This window comes from Patiria miniata, unplaced genomic scaffold (genome assembly GCF_015706575.1).
Source record: "Patiria miniata isolate m_02_andy unplaced genomic scaffold, ASM1570657v1 HiC_scaffold_3, whole genome shotgun sequence".
Classification (NCBI taxonomy): domain Eukaryota; kingdom Metazoa; phylum Echinodermata; class Asteroidea; order Valvatida; family Asterinidae; genus Patiria; species Patiria miniata.
In genome coordinates this window covers 17,763,160-17,779,830 of record NW_024037069.1, presented here as the reverse complement: position 1 = coordinate 17,779,830, position 16,671 = coordinate 17,763,160, and positions in this window count along the sequence as shown.

Below are 16,671 nucleotides of genomic sequence, written 5' to 3'. Positions count from 1 at the left end.
GCATAACGTTACCCCTCCCAAACTATTTTCGTCCCCCAATAAACGAAATTGTAACCTACATTTTGCATTTTGAGTCTATAGCTCAGAATAGCCTCAGAAATTGCCTCAGATCGCACGACAGAGCATCTAGAATCCATTTGGTTTTCGGGGCCCCCACGCCGTTTATATTGGATGAAATTGGGGTCCCATCAAAGCGCTCTATTTTGCACTCGAGTGTATATAGGCATCGTTTTTCAAAAATAATGGAGATGGGCTTCGTGACTGTTTTAAGGGGTGATCTTCTTCGGATTGAAATTTCTCCCAACATTCATCAGATTACCCTAAAAAATTTAAGCCAGAAAAGAAAGATAATGAAATAAGCTTGCAATTGATGTGTGCCTTGAACAACTTCATTGATTGCGAGTATTTGTCCTGAATTTCTTTTTTTTATGGAAATGCATACATTCCATACCGGATGTCTTTTTCATTGTGGACCATGTGGACAAATTTCAGCCTCGCATAATATTCTCCTTTTTGTAAAAAAAATCTGGAAAAGGAAAGTACACTAGGATTCAATAAAGGAAGAAGAAGGGGAAAAAAGATTACATAAGAAATTACTTATAAAATAAATAAAAGATGAGTGTCGAGTTGGCCCAGTGGGTTCGAACCCCAACCCTAGAGTTGGAGTGGAGAGAGAATTTGCTTTTGACTCATATTCCGATCCACTGAGCTACGGCTCACCTCGACATATTCATGAGAAATTGGTTTCTTTATACGTAAACTGCCGATGGTGCAATGACTCAAATCTGATGCAAGTTCCTGCAACACGCATACCCGCCATTGTATAGCGCCATCATGCGACGAACAAGTGTCATTCTCCGCGTGAGCAGATTTTTTTCATTCGAATACTCAATTGAAAGTAAATTATTTATGTCCGGGTGCTAGAAAAAGCAATGAACTAGAGAAAAAAAGTATTTGGATCGTAACTTTGTATCACTAAGGCCTGAAACGCACGACAATGTTAACGATAACATGTCTCTAGCCCCGCCCTGCAAACAGGGGGCTTCGAAGGACTGATTGGTGCAGGCCAGTAAATAGGTCCGAAATTGTCTACGCCGGCCAAATCACGATTTAAATGCCCTCAAATTCTTCAGTATGTAAGCATGTTGTGGGCCATGATGAACTTGAGGGTTTGTATAAATAAATACGTGGGTGACAGCCGTGCACAGGACTGTGAGCTTGTAGTTAGTTCTGTGCAATTTGAATGAAATTTGGGCCGGCCCTAAAAGCGCTCTATTTTGTAATGGAGTTTTTTTTTAAATGAGTAAGATTTGAGACTTTGCATGGTGGAGATACTAAATAATGAAAGGTTTGCGGAAACACCATGCCGGTGCGAATAATTTCTCAACAAAGAGAATGGTTCTGAAAAGAACCAGAGGTATAAACTCGACCTTCCGGTCAGTATGCTCTGACCGTCTTCAGGAGAGTGCCTAAACTCTAAGAATTCAAAGTGAATACTTAAGTAGCAAAAGGCGAAATCAATGAAGTGTGAAGTTGCATCCTGTGAGGATGCCAAGTAGACAGGATCCTAGAGCAAGCTTGGTGCCCACTGCAGTAGGGTTGCAATGTCAGTAGAGGGAGGACCTAGGGTATAGGAGACCCATCAGTCTAAGGTGATAGCTGAGGACCTGGTATAGGAGACCCATCAGTCTGGAGAAGTGGGAGCCAGATGTCGTTGAGGTGAAACCCGATGTCTTGCGGAACTGTGTTGTGCTTGCGGATCTCGATGGCTTCCCGTATGCATCTTGGATGCCAGAACTGGATCGGTGCGATTAATAGCACAGCGGCTGTAGGCCAAAGTCTTCCCTTTCTAAGAAACATGAGGCTTCACAATGGGCGTTGCCTGAATGTTTTTCTTATTTGCGGGGCGGGGGGGTGCGGGGGGGGGGGAGTAAGCACCATCTTATGGCGCTTAGTAAAGGAATGATCCTAGCCTAGATGCATTTATGCTAAGTATATATACAATTGTTTTAACTTAATCACACTAAGAATTTTGTGATTAAACATTTCACTTTTGCATCCGTGTAGGAGTGCACTTTCCTACAAACTGTAAATGACAAACAAAAAAGATTTTTCGGTACACCGCGTCGAAATTTCGGCATTTTGCGTGAACAATACTTACAAATATAATTTTTTTTTTTGGGGGGGGGTAAACAAAATCTATTACATATGTGATCACCTATAACTGTGAAGGATACTTGATTTAGCCTATTAAATGGTACGTGTGGACGTATTGTTGGACTTAAGAAGTTTTGTCTGTACAAGAAAACCTAGATTATATGTCCTTCTGTATTAGCTATCGATAGACGAGGCGCATACTCAAGAAGCAAATCCAACACAACGGGTATATCTTTCAACGATTTTATTCATTGCTGAGCCCATGCATTGTTAAAATAAACGAAGTTAAAGTTGAAACCAAAAAAATCTTAACAGATATTACATTTGTCTCGAATTTTGGATCTCTGGATTGTGGATGTTGTTTACCTAAGAGTTTGACTTTTACGGTTACTTTTCATTAGCATTTCATATATATTGCGGAACATGAACACGTTTTGTTTGATTCAATAAAACTCATATCCTGCTGAAAGTATAGACCTGGTTGTTACATCCAGTCAAATCTGTCAGTTACGCGTTCTTCATTTTGTTCTGTAGCTGAAATGTTGACGGACAACATGTTGTGGAAAACAACAAATAAATGAATTGTTCAATAAATAAATTAAACAGGCATCCCACCACCAGAAACAAATAAATCCTGTCGGTCAAAGCTTCATATCAGCATCTGACTCATCTGTATCTGGGAAAAGAAACATAATTGAAAAAAAAACCTTCTGTAAAACAAATGAAGCCTTGTTTGATTGAACGTAGGTTTTTGTGTTATGTATGAACATGCTCTGCCAAAACGAAGTTTCTAATCCAAGATAAAAAGTTTGGAGCCTGGTGGCGTTCCTGTACGCCGGCATCATCAACATGGTCATAAGATAGATAGATAGATAGATAGATATATATATATATATATATATATATATATCTATATATATATATATTTTTCTTTATATATATATATATATATATATATATATATATATATATATATATATATATATATTATATATATATATATATATATATATATATATATATATATAGATAGATAGATAGATAGATAGATAGATAGATAGATAGATAGATAGATATATATATATATATATATATATATATATATATATATATATATATCTATATATATATATATATATATATTTAGAAAACAAGGCTATCCGGTTCGTTAGTAAAAACGGCATACACGCACGCGCACCACTGATTACTAGCGCCCATTGGCTGCAAACGCTCGAGCTGCGTTAACTTCCGGTTCCAATCGTGCAGAACGTGCTGGAGGTGACGTCACACTATAACGAACCGGATAAAAGTGGGTCCCTGGTCCATTATAGGGTCTATATGTAGTCGTCTGAGTCAAACCGTTTGGCCAAGGTGAGTCTTAAGGAAGTCAAATCGGGGAGTCAGTCAGTCAGGGAGTCAGTCGGGGAGTCAGTCGGGGAGTCGGGGAGTCAGTCAGTCAGTCTTTCAGTCAGTCAGTCATTAAGATAAGTAGACAGAAGACTACCCAGGTTGAGCTTCTGGGACCAGCAAAAATCACGATATGACTACGTGGAAGGTACTTACCGTGTTTTTTTTGGTCGCAACCATCGACGCACTTTATTCTGATTGCGTGTTCATTTGTCTCAGACGCACTCACCATTCACGCAAGTTTTTCCGCCATGGCAGGTCGGATAGTTTATATGACAGACTGAAATAAGAATGATAGAAAAAGTAAGGAGTCATCTCAATAAGTATCCGGGACAGATGCGGAGACGTTTATCCGAAACAGGCCCATCGTATCGGGTATTGAATGGATTCCTTCCGCAATGACGTTACACGCAAACTTCGCCACGGGGGAATTTGAAACATTTGAAATAATTTGATTTCGATTGCGACAAACGGGCCGCTAACTGAAAACAGGAAATATTCTGCAATATTACTGTGATGGGTATGGCTACACATCATACCAATGACATCATACCCGCCTGAACAACCCGCGTCAGGGGCGGATCTAGCTTTCAGGAATAGCATTGAGACCGAGGGGGGGGGGGGGTTGACATTTGAGTGAACGCGTGCTCCTGCTATATGGGGTGTGGTGAATGCCACATCCCCCATTCTAAGGTAAGTTGAGAATAAATTGAGGAACTGTGAGTAACATTTCAAGTTTGGTTGCATTTTACTATCATAACTATTTCAGTGGCTGAACGGGGGTTGGGGTGTGCAACACACATCCTAGGTCCGTTTCACAAAATATTCTAAAACGGTATAGAATGGCCGGGAACATGCATGCTATGATAAAACAAAGAGTTCTGCAAAAATGGTGGCCACGGATTCTTACATCTTTTTTCAAGGTTTTGAAGATCGTCAGTTTTCTCATCAAATGCCCGCGGAGACTCTGAAATAAAAAGAGAAGGTTTTCATGGGAAAAACATACACCGAGGAAGGCAACATGCTACCTTTAATGTGGTCTTGTAGTCTGTACGATCAAAGAAAAACCGATTGAGCTGCATCAATGCCAATGATATTTTTCTCCGGTTTTGTTTTGTTTTTACAAATTACCTGGCTTGGCTGCGTCTGCGAAGACGACACCCAGGCACACCAGAAGAATCAAACAGGTAAAAGCCTTCATCTTGACTCTAAGTGTCAAAGGAAAACATATTTATTCAAATCTGTGATGAACATGCTCCTTTTTAAACAGTTTAAATTCCTAATAGGACTCCTAACTGGTTTAATGACGAGTACCGTGTTCTTAGAAAGGAACTGCCGTTCTATGCATCTTTATTGTGACGTCACGTGACACATGATAACGTCATGATGACGTCAAAGACGCCCAAATGACGCCCAAAAACCTTCTCTTTTAAATAAACAAGTACTGGAATGAATCAAAGATGTCTCAAATGCCGTCAATTTGAGAGAAAAAGCTAAAGAGTCAAGTCGTGTGTATTCGAGTATCGTAAAGAAACCAAGTCAATTTACAAAACAAATTATTCATCAATCGGTATTATCATAACTATGTAAACCTACGGAGAAAGGTTTTGGCATAGTGTTCATTTTTGGGAAATCTTGTTGAACTGATGGCCTGAGCAGACAATGTGCTGAATAATGGATCATAAAGCAAACTTGTGTTCCTCTCAGAATAATATAGGTTTTCCCGGGTATTTTAACACTTGTATCACACAAATTCCTTATATCGATAGTTTAATTTCGTACCCGAACATCGCCAAGCTCAATTCTCAATTTGAATATTAAAAAGCCACCACTAGATTTCATTTAAGGTTCAGTATAATTCAAATTTTTAGCATACCGATTCGTCCTAAATTTGTGTAATTCGTCCTGTGTAGCCATCGGCGTTGAATTGAAAAAGCAAATTCGATTTTTTTCCATAACTTTTTAATGTTGTTGTCATTACATTTCGTTTCTGGTTACTTAAAACGTATACGATCCGAAAATGCGCCCAATCTTTAGACTTATGGGAATAATTGTGCGCATTAAAACAATGATAATTTCGACATTATTTCCTTATAATATAAATAAAAGTAGTTAGCTGTAAGGTTTGAATTTTTATTTCTGTGTTTCAGAATTAGCATTAGAGTCAGGAATAGACATTTCACAATATGCACTTTACTTATGACATGGACACTAACTACTTTAATTTATAAGAACATATTTGTTACAAATTATAATGTAATGAATGCGCACAATTCTTTAAATAAGTCCAAAAGACTGGGCACATTTTTAATCGTAACGTTTTAAGTCACCAGATACGAAATGTAATGACAACAACATTAAAACAAATGACAGAAAAAAACCCAACAGAATTTGCTTTTTCAATTCAACGCCGACTGCTACACGAGACGAAATTAAAATTTTTAGGACGAATCGATCGGTATGCTAAAAAGTTGCATTATACTGAACCTTAAATGAAATCTAGTAGTGGCTTTCTGAAATTCAAATTGAGAATTGAGCTTGGCGATGTTCGGGTACGAAATTAAAGTATCGATATAAGGAATTCGTGCGATGCAAGTGTTAATATGACCGGGAAAACCTAAACATTGTCGGATGCTATTGAATAAAAAGCGGTTATAATTAAGTTGTTTAAAATCGAATGCTACTTACATCGTATTGTACGTTCTCGTTGCGAAGTCGGTTTGGCAGAGGCGGAAAAATAATTGTAGCTTTTCAGTTGTCGACTGTCGGAATAACGGATTGAGAAAAATTCACGGCTTTTATTAGTTGAGGCGGCCCTAAACAATTGCGTGCCTGGGAGTTTAAATTTTTTTACTAGTAAATTCATAATAATGCACGCATGCGCAAAAAATGGGCCCGGCGGCAAGAAGCGAAATCGGTCCATTTTAAAGGTACAGGGGTCCAATGTTTGGGTAATTTTTTCTCAAATTTCTCTGAATCGCAGCTGGCTTCACCGTAGCTGGACCATGGGCTGATTCAGTCACGGTAAAGCCCGCCGCGATTTAGCACCGCGATCCGGCCGGCGCTGGATTGATTGTGCTATCAGGTTGATCAGCAATCATCATTAATCTGGTTTTGTTTTCGTTGTTTCTTTCTTGTTGTTGGGTGATCCAGCACAACCCGATCACTTTTTTTTTTTAAATTGTAAGAATTGGGTGATCGGGCCGATATCGATCGCCCTTTGTTTCTGTTCGATTCATGCTTAGCTCATGGTGTCATTGGGTGATCGATCATCAATCTGATCACCGTTTTGAAATAAAGTTTGAGTTTTGAGGAGATGTAGCTGATTTCCCCATAGGCCTAACATTTTTCGTTTTGTGCTGGTTCCCGCTCTTCTCAGTGGTGATAAACATTCTGTCTGTATCTGTATGGTTACGTTGCAGAATCCTATTCAGGCACTATCGCAATGGAGTATAGGTACTCAAGGCACTGGGAGTTATGTCGATTATTAGATGAATGAAGTACATGAGAAATATGAGACCCATTATGTAGCACCTACAAGGTGCTGCGGCCACTGCCAGGACACCGGGGCGAACCCCTTCTCTTAGCGACGGCTTAACGTCCCATCCAAGAAGCAAGAATGGTAAGTGCCTTGCTTAAGGGCACAAGTGTCCGCCGGCGGGCTTGAACCCACGTCACTGTTGCCTCTGAAACACCAGAACACGAGTCCGGTACTCTTAACCGCTAGGACATGACACTCCACAATTCATTGGAGAGTAACAAAAAATGGTGACGTTTTCAGGCCAGGAGTTATTTTTAAAGTGGCCGTACCTCACATGTCTCGCTATCATATCTTAATGCAGGCAATTGTTATTTTGTGCCGTATAGACACGAAGCAGGTTCTTCGGATCAGAGCAGAATTTGTGTAGACCCTTACAAAGACAGACAGAAACAAAACATATGTTGCCTTTGCAGAAAAAGTAATAAAGATATTTCTGGAGATGCAGCGCATATGTTTATCATCTAAATGCATTTATTTCGTACAGTGTAGCCATGAACCATTCTTTCGTTAGCTCAGAGCAGAACTTTATTGTGCCCATGCAAAAACAAAAAAGCCATATAACATTTATTTTTAGACGATGAGCATACGTTTGCATATACTCCACGGACAGGCTCCGTCAAACTCTATATTGAAGTCTACTGATACTGTCTCTATTTTTGAGCAGCCATAAGCTTTATGTGCAGCACCAGAAAAGCGCTTCAAAAATCTAGTGATGCCTTGCAGATTTTATGTCCAGAACGTAAATTATAGTTGTAGTCAATGGCAAGAGCCAACGAACGAAGGGGGCCTCAACATGATACAAACGGAATTCTTCTAAACGGGTCAAGCAATGAACACGAAACCTTGTAGAAATAACTGTCCAAAAATGTGGACATGTTGTGACTTCATCATGACGTCACCGTATATCAAATTACAAGCAATTTTGAGTTTCAAATTGATACAATACTTTCATTTATAACTGTTCGAACTAAATTGATTTCCCTCTTCTTTTTCTGTGAGCCTTGGACAGATTTGTTTTTCAGTTCGGCGATAAACCTCTTTCAAAACGGTTCACGGGATGACGATCAATTCTGGTATGAACTTGAACGTCCGTCCAAAGACGTGATACATTTTCTGACGTCATCATGACGTCAACAGGTATCCAATTTTATTGTGTTATATTGCTGTCCCTTCGTTCGTTGTTCACGGTGTCATGGGGTCATCCATCATCAATCCGATCACCGTTTTGAAATTAATGTTTGACTTTTGAGGAGATGGGGCTGATTCCCCATCACATTTTTGTTTAGTGCTGGTTCTCCTTTCTGTTTTTTTTCTGGCCAATACTTTTCAGCAGCTTTCCTTTTTAACGGATCGACGCCTAAAGCTGAAAATTGGTGTTTACATTCACCTTGAACGCAAGATGAAGTGTCACGTCATGATGACGTCATCTTATACCAATAATAAGTGGGTTTAGTAAAACCAAACTATTGTTGTAATAACTTAGGTACAAAAACGGAGAGAAAGTTTGTTCACATTTTGTGATCCGATACAGAAATTACAAGCGATTTAAGGTTTAAAATTGACGCTCTACTTTCATTTGTAAATGTTGAACTGATTTGAGTAGCCTGTTCTTGTTGTGAAGTGTTAGATACTGCCTTTTGCAAACTTTTCTTTATTTTTTTGGCTCAATACTTCTCAACCTTTACTTCCATGTTACTGAAAGTGCAGTGGTCAATGAATACAACTTTTATTATTAGAAAATTATAATCAAAACTTAAAAATCATTCAAATGTTCAATGCGGTTAAAACAAATAATCATGATGACACCACTCGAAAGGGCACCCTATAGTGCCGCTCTCTTTAGTAGTGATGAACATTCATTGGAGAGTAACAAACTAATATGCAAAGTTTCCAAATGGTGACGTCATCAGACCAGACGTTATATTTAGGTGGCCGTACCTCACATATTTATCTATCACATCTTAATGCAGGCAATAATTATTATTATTTTGTGCCGTGTAGCCACGAACCAGGTTCTTCCCTCAGAGCAGAATTTAGGTATTCCCATTCAAGACAAACAGAAATAAAGAAGATTTTCTAAAATATTTAGAAGAATATGTTGCATATTTTCTGCAAACGAGCATATGCTTATCATCTAAAAATAAGTATTATTTCGTACAGCGTAGCCACGAACCATTCTTTCGTAAGCTCATAGCAGAACTTTATCATGCCCATGCAAAAACAAAAAAGCTATATAACATTTATTTTTAGATGACGAGCATATTGTTGCGTTACAGGCTCCGTCAAAATCCATATTGAAGTCTATTGGTACTGTCTCTATTTTTGAGCAGCCATGAGCTTTATGTGCAGCACAAAAAGTTCGGCCGCATCCCAATGAACTTTGTGGTCGTTGATGTGGGAATGTTTGACAATGGCCGATTTGTCAAAATCCCTTCGCCGTCCATGTGCTCTGTGTTCCTTGAGCCTAGTGGGAAGGTTCCGACCGGTTTCACCGATGTAGACTTTGCCGCATTCACATGGAATGCGGTAGACTCCCGGCTTGGAAGCGGAGTCCTGCTTGTCCTTGTGAGTATGGAGGCTGCCTTGGAGCTTGCTGCCAGATGAGTGGTACACCTTGACGCCGGCTTGTCGGAGGATGCGTTGCAGATGATGAGAAGCTTCTACTTTAAGGGGTGACCATCTTCGGTGGAAATTTCTCCTAAAAGTCATCGGTTCACCCCCTGAAAATTGACAAACAGGGCGCTGGGAAAGACTGACGCGGGTGTAAGCCAGTCAATCGGTCCGAAATTGCCTACGCCGGCCAAATCACGATTTACATGCCATCGAATTCTTCAGTATGTGAGCATGTCGTGGGCCATGAACTTGGGGATTTGTAAAAAACAAAAAACTAAACAACAACAAAACAAGGGTGGAAGCCGTGCATCGGATCGGACCACGGGGCTTGTATTTCTGTGACATTTGGATGAAATTGGGGCCCTATAAAAGCGCTCTATGTTTTTTTTTTTCCACTGGAGAGTATAGGCATCGTTTTTTTGAAGATAATGGAGATGGGCTTCGTGACTGTTTTAAGGGGTGATCTTCTTCGGATTGAAATTTCTCCCAAAATTCATCAGATTACCCTAAAAAATTGAACCAAGAAAAGAAAGATAATGAAATAAGCTTAAATTTGATGTGTGCCTCGAACACCTTAATTTGAGATTGCGAGTATTAATTTGTCCTGAATTTCTGAAATGGGGGCATTTTAATAGCTAATGCGCGCAAATGCTATCCGAAAAACTTTTTGTTGAAATGTATACATTCCATACCGGATGTCTTTTTCATTGGACCATGTGGACAAATTTGAGCCTCGCATAATATGCAATTTGACCATTCGTGAATTCGAGACGGAGCCTGAGCAAGTGACGTGAATTGAACATTTACAAAACAGATAATAATTGCCCCTTTTTATTAACTTTCATTTCTTTTCCTCACTTGTTCCTTTGAAGCAGGGGAACAAAAGCGGGGAGCAGGGGAGAAGGAAGTTCTCCTTTTTGTAAACAAAAGCTGGAAAAGGAAAATACACTAGGATTCAATAAAGGAAGAAGAAGGGGAAATTAAAAGATTACATAAGAAATTACTTATAAAATAAATAAAAGATGAGTGTCGAGTTGGCCCAGTGGGTTCGTACCCCAACCCTAGAGTTGGAGTGGAGAGAGAATTTGCTTTTGACTCATATTCCGATCCACTGAGCTACGGCTCACCTCGACATATCCATGAGAAATTGGTTTATTATACGTAAACTGCCGATGGTGCAATGACTCAAATCTGATGCAAGTTCCTGCAAGCGTAATTTTTTTTCCTAGGAGGGTTAGGGGCAATGTCATGAATAATTCAGTTTTTCCTTTGAATCATTGCAAGACTTAGGTTCTCGTTCTATTTTCCCCTTAATTTAAAATTATCTCAGTGATAAATTTGGAGAAGAAAAATAGCTGATAAAAATGAGCAGCGACGACGTGGATTCGAACCAGGGATCTTTGTATCCATAGCTCATCTCGCTATCCACTAGGCTACTGTGTGGCAGCTCGACGACAACCGTTCTTGAAAATGCTTTAATGTATTGTAACTAGTTGATTAACTAACAACAATGCTGTTGATGTCATTGTCCGTTGTCATGGATAAACATGAATTATTCATGACATTGCCCCTAACCCTCCTAGGAATAAAAATTACGCTTCCTGCAACACGCATACCCGCCTTTGCATAGCGCCATCATGCGACGAAAAAGTGTCATTCTCCGCGGGAGCAGATTTTGTTTCGTTCGAATACTCAGTTGAAAGTAAATTATTCATGTAGTGCTAGAAAAAAAAATAACTAGAAAGAAAGTATTTGGATCGTAACTTTGTATCACTAAGGCCTGAAACGCACGACAATGTTAACGATAACATGTCACTAGCCCCGCCCCTGCAAACAGGGGGCTGGGAAGGACTGATGGGTGCAGGCCAGTAAATAGGTCCGAAATTGGCTACGCCGGCCAAATCACGATTTGCATGCCATCGAATTCTTCAGTATGTGAGCATGTCGTGGGCCATGAACTTGAGGGTTTGTAAAAAAAGTAATAAAATAAGTGTCGAAGCCGTGCATAGGATCGGACCACGGGGCTTGTATTTCTGTGACATTTGGATCAAATTGGGGCCCTATAAAAACGCTCTATTTTGCACTCGAGTGTATAGGCATCGTTTTTCAAAAATAATGGAGATGGGCTTCGTGACTGCTTTAAGGGGTGATCTTCTTCGGATTGAAATTTTTCCCAAAATTCATCAGATTACCCTAAAAAATTGAGCCAAGAAAAGACAGATAATGAAATAAGCTTGAATTTGATGTGTGCCTCGAACACCTTAATTGGAGATTGCGAGTATTAATTTGTTCTAAATTTCTGAAATGGGGGCATTTTAATAGCTAATGCGCGCAAATGCTATCCGAAAACTTTTTCATGGAAATGCATACATTCCATACCGGATGTCTTTTTCATTGTGGACCATGTGAAAGTTTGAGCCTCGCATAATATGCAATTTGACCCTTCGTGAATTCGAGACGGAGCCTGAGCAAGTGACGTGAATTGAACATTTACAAAACAGATAATAATTGCCCCTTTTATTAACTTTCATTTCTTTTCCTCACTTTTTCTTTTGAAGCAGGGGAACAAAAGCGGGGAGTGGGAGAGAAGGAAGTTTTTCTTTTCGTAAACAAAATCTGGAAAAGGAAAATACACTAGGATTTAATAAAGGAAGACGAAGGGGGAAAAATTACATAAGAAATCACTTATAAAATAAATAAAAGATGAGTGTCAAGTTGGCCCAGTGGGTTCGAACCCCAACCCTAGAGTTGGAGTGGAGAGAGAATTTGCTTTTGACTCATATTCCGATCCACTGAGCTACGGCTCACCTCGAGGCTCAACATATCCATGGGAAATTGGTTTATTATACGTAAACTGCCGATGGTGCAATGACCAAATCTGATGCAAGTTCCTGCAACACGCATACCCGCAATTGCATAGCGCCATCATGCGACGAAAAAGTGTCATTCTCCGCGGGAGCAGATTTTGTTTCGTTCCAATACTCAATTGAAATTAAATTATTTATGTAGAGCTAGAAAAAGAAACAACTAGAAAGAAAGTATTTGGATCGTAACTTTGTATCACTAAGGCCTGAAACGCAGGACAATGTTAACGATAACATGTCACTAGCCCCGCCCCTGCAAACAGGGGGCTGGGAAGGACTGATGGGTGCAGGCCAGTAAATCGGTCCGAAATTGGCTACGCCGGCCAAATCACGATTTAAATGCCCTCAAATTCTTCAGTATGTAAGCATGTTGTGGGCCATGATGAACTTGAGGGTTTATAAACAGGGCGTTGGAAAAGACTGACGCTGGTGTAAGCCAGTAAATCGGTCCGAAATTGCCTACGCCGGCCAAATCACGATTTGCATGCCATCGAATTCTTCAGTATGTGAGCATGTCGTGGGCCATGAACTTGAGGGTTTGTAAAAAAAGTAATAAAATAAGTGTCGAAGCCGTGCATAGGATCGGATGCGAGTATTAATTTGTTCTAAATTTCTGAAATGGGGGCATTTTAATAGCTAATGCGCGCAAATGCTATCCGAAAACTTTTTCATGGAAATGCATACATTCCATACCGGATGTCTTTTTCATTGTGGACCATGTGAAAGTTTGAGCCTCGCATAATATACAATTTGACCATTCGTGAATTCGAGACGGAGCCTGAGCAAGTGACGTGAAATTGAACATTTACAAAACAGATAATAATTGCCCCTTTTATTAACTTTCATTTCTTTTCCTCACTTTTTCTTTTGAAGCAGGGGAACAAAAGTGGGGAGCGGGGGAGAAGGAAGTTTTCCTTTTTTGTAAAGAAAAAGCTGGAAAAGGAAAATACACTAGGATTCAATAAAGGAAGAAGAAGGGGAAATTAAAAGATTACATAAGAAATTACTTATAAAATAAATAAAAGATGAGTGTCGAGTTGGCCCAGTGGGTTCGTACCCCAACCCTAGAGTTGGAGTGGAGAGAGAATTTGCTTTTGACTCATATTCCGATCCACTGAGCTACGGCTCACCTCAACATATCCATGGGAAATTGGTTTATTAAACGTAAACTGCCGATGGTGCAATGACCAAATCTGATGCAAGATCCTGCAACACGCATACCCGCCATTGTATAGCGCCATCATGCGACGAAAAAGTGTCATTCTCCGCGGGAGCAGATTTTTTTCGTTCGAATACTCAATTGAAAGTAAATTATTTATGTGGTGCTAGAAAAAGAAATGAACTAGAGAAAGAAAGTATTTGGATCGTAACTTTGTATCACTAAGGCCTGAAACGCACGACAATGTTAACGATAACATGTCACTAGCCCCGCCCCTGCAAACAGGGGGCTGGGAAGGATTGATGGGTGCAGGCCAGTAAATAGGTCCGAAATTGTCTACGCCGGCCAAATCACGATTTAAATGCCCTCAAATTCTTCATTATGTAAGCATGTTGTGGGCCATGATGAACTTGAGGGTTTGTATAAAATAACAAATACGTGGGTGGCAGCCGTGCACAGGACTGTGAGCTTGTAGTTCTGTGCAATTTGGATGAAATTAGGCAGGCCTAAAAGCGCTCTATTTTGCAATGGAGTGTAGGCATCGTGTTTTTAAATGGCGACGGGCTTCAGGACTACTTTAAGGGGTGACCATCTTCGGATGGCGATATCTCCTAAAATCGTGGGTCAGAAAATAGGTCCGAAATTGCCTACGCCAGCCAAATCACGATTTGCATGCCAATTCTTCAGTATGTGAGCATGTCGTGGGCCATGAACTTGAGGGTTTGCAATTAAAGGGGGAAGCCGTGCACAGGATCGGACCACGGGGCTTGTATTTCTGTGACATATTTGGATTAAATTGGGGCCTTATAAAAGCGCTCTATGTTTTTGTATAGGCATCGTTTTTCAAAAATAATGAAGATGGGCTTCGTGACTGTTTTAAGGGGTGATTTTCTTTGGATTGAAATTTCTCCCAAAATTCATCAGATTACCCTCAGAAATTGAACCAAGAAAAGAAAGATAATGAAATAAGCTTGAATTTAATGCGTGCCTCGAACACCTTAATTGATTGCGAGTATTTGTCCTGAATTTCTGAAGTGGGGGAATTTTAATAGCTAATGCGCGCAAATGCTATCCGAAAACTTTTTTATGGAAATGCATACATTCCATTCCGGATGTCTTTTTCATTGTGGACCATGTGAAAGTTTGAGCCTCGCATAATATGCAATTTGACCATTCGTGAATTCGAGACGGAACTTGAGCAAGTGACGTGAATTGAAAATTTACGAAACAGATAATAATTTGCCCTTTTATTAACTTTCATTTCTTTTCCTCACTTTTTCTTTTGAAGCAGGGGAACAAAAGCGGGGAGTGGGAGAGAAGGAAGTTTTTCTTTTCGTAAACAAAATCTGGAAAAGGAAAATACACTAGGATTTAATAAAGGAAGACGAAGGGGGAAAAATTACATAAGAAATCACTTATAAAATAAATAAAAGATGAGTGTCAAGTTGGCCCAGTGGGTTCGAACCCCAACCCTAGAGTTGGAGTGGAGAGAGAATTTGCTTTTGACTCATATTCCGATCCACTGAGCTACGGCTCACCTCGACATATCCATGGGAAATTGGTTTATTATACGTAAACTGCCGATGGTGCAATGACCAAATCTGATGCAAGTTCCTGCAACACGCATACCCGCAATTGCATAGCGCCATCATGCGACGAAAAAGTGTCATTCTCCGCGGGAGCAGATTTTGTTTCGTTCCAATACTCAATTGAAATTAAATTATTTATGTAGAGCTAGAAAAAGAAACAACTAGAAAGAAAGTATTTGGATCGTAACTTTGTATCACTAAGGCCTGAAACGCAGGACAATGTTAACGATAACATGTCACTAGCCCCGCCCCTGCAAACAGGGGGCTGGGAAGGACTGATGGGTGCAGGCCAGTAAATCGGTCCGAAATTGGCCACGCCGGCCAAATCACGATTTAAATGCCCTCAAATTCTTCAGTATGTAAGCATGTTGTGGGCCATGATGAACTTGAGGGTTTATAAACAGGGCGTTGGAAAAGACTGACGCTGGTGTAAGCCAGTAAATCGGTCCGAAATTGCCTACGCCGGCCAAATCACGATTTGCATGCCATCGAATTCTTCAGTATGTGAGCATGTCGTGGGCCATGAACTTGAGGGTTTGTAAAAAAAGTAATAAAATAAGTGTCGAAGCCGTGCATAGGATCGGATGCGAGTATTAATTTGTTCTAAATTTCTGAAATGGGGGCATTTTAATAGCTAATGCGCGCAAATGCTATCCGAAAACTTTTTCATGGAAATGCATACATTCCATACCGGATGTCTTTTTCATTGTGGACCATGTGAAAGTTTGAGCCTCGCATAATATACAATTTGACCATTCGTGAATTCGAGACGGAGCCTGAGCAAGTGACGTGAAATTGAACATTTACAAAACAGATAATAATTGCCCCTTTTATTAACTTTCATTTCTTTTCCTCACTTTTTCTTTTGAAGCAGGGGAACAAAAGCGGGGAGTGGGGGAGAATGAAGTTTTCCTTTTTTGTAAAGAAAAGCTGGAAAAGGAAAATACACTAGGATTTAATAAAGAAAGAAGAAGGGGGAAAAAGATTACATAAGAAATTACTTATAAAATCAATAAAAGATGAGTGTCGAGTTGGCCCAGTGGGTTCGTACCCCAACCCTAGAGTTGGAGTGGAGAGAGAATTTGCTTTTGACTCATATTCCGATCCACTGAGCTACGGCTCACCTCGACATAGCCATGGGAAATTGGTTTCTTTATACGTTAACGGCCAATGGTGCAATGACCAAATCTGATGCAAGTTCCTGCGAATTTCTTTTCCGTAGGCGGCATGCTCCCAATCATGAATAATTCAATAGTTTGATCGGGCCAGCATGTTTATTCATGAAAGAGAACAATGATGCGCCCTTCGGCCCCCAGGCCAATGATCGGAATGACCTTTGCC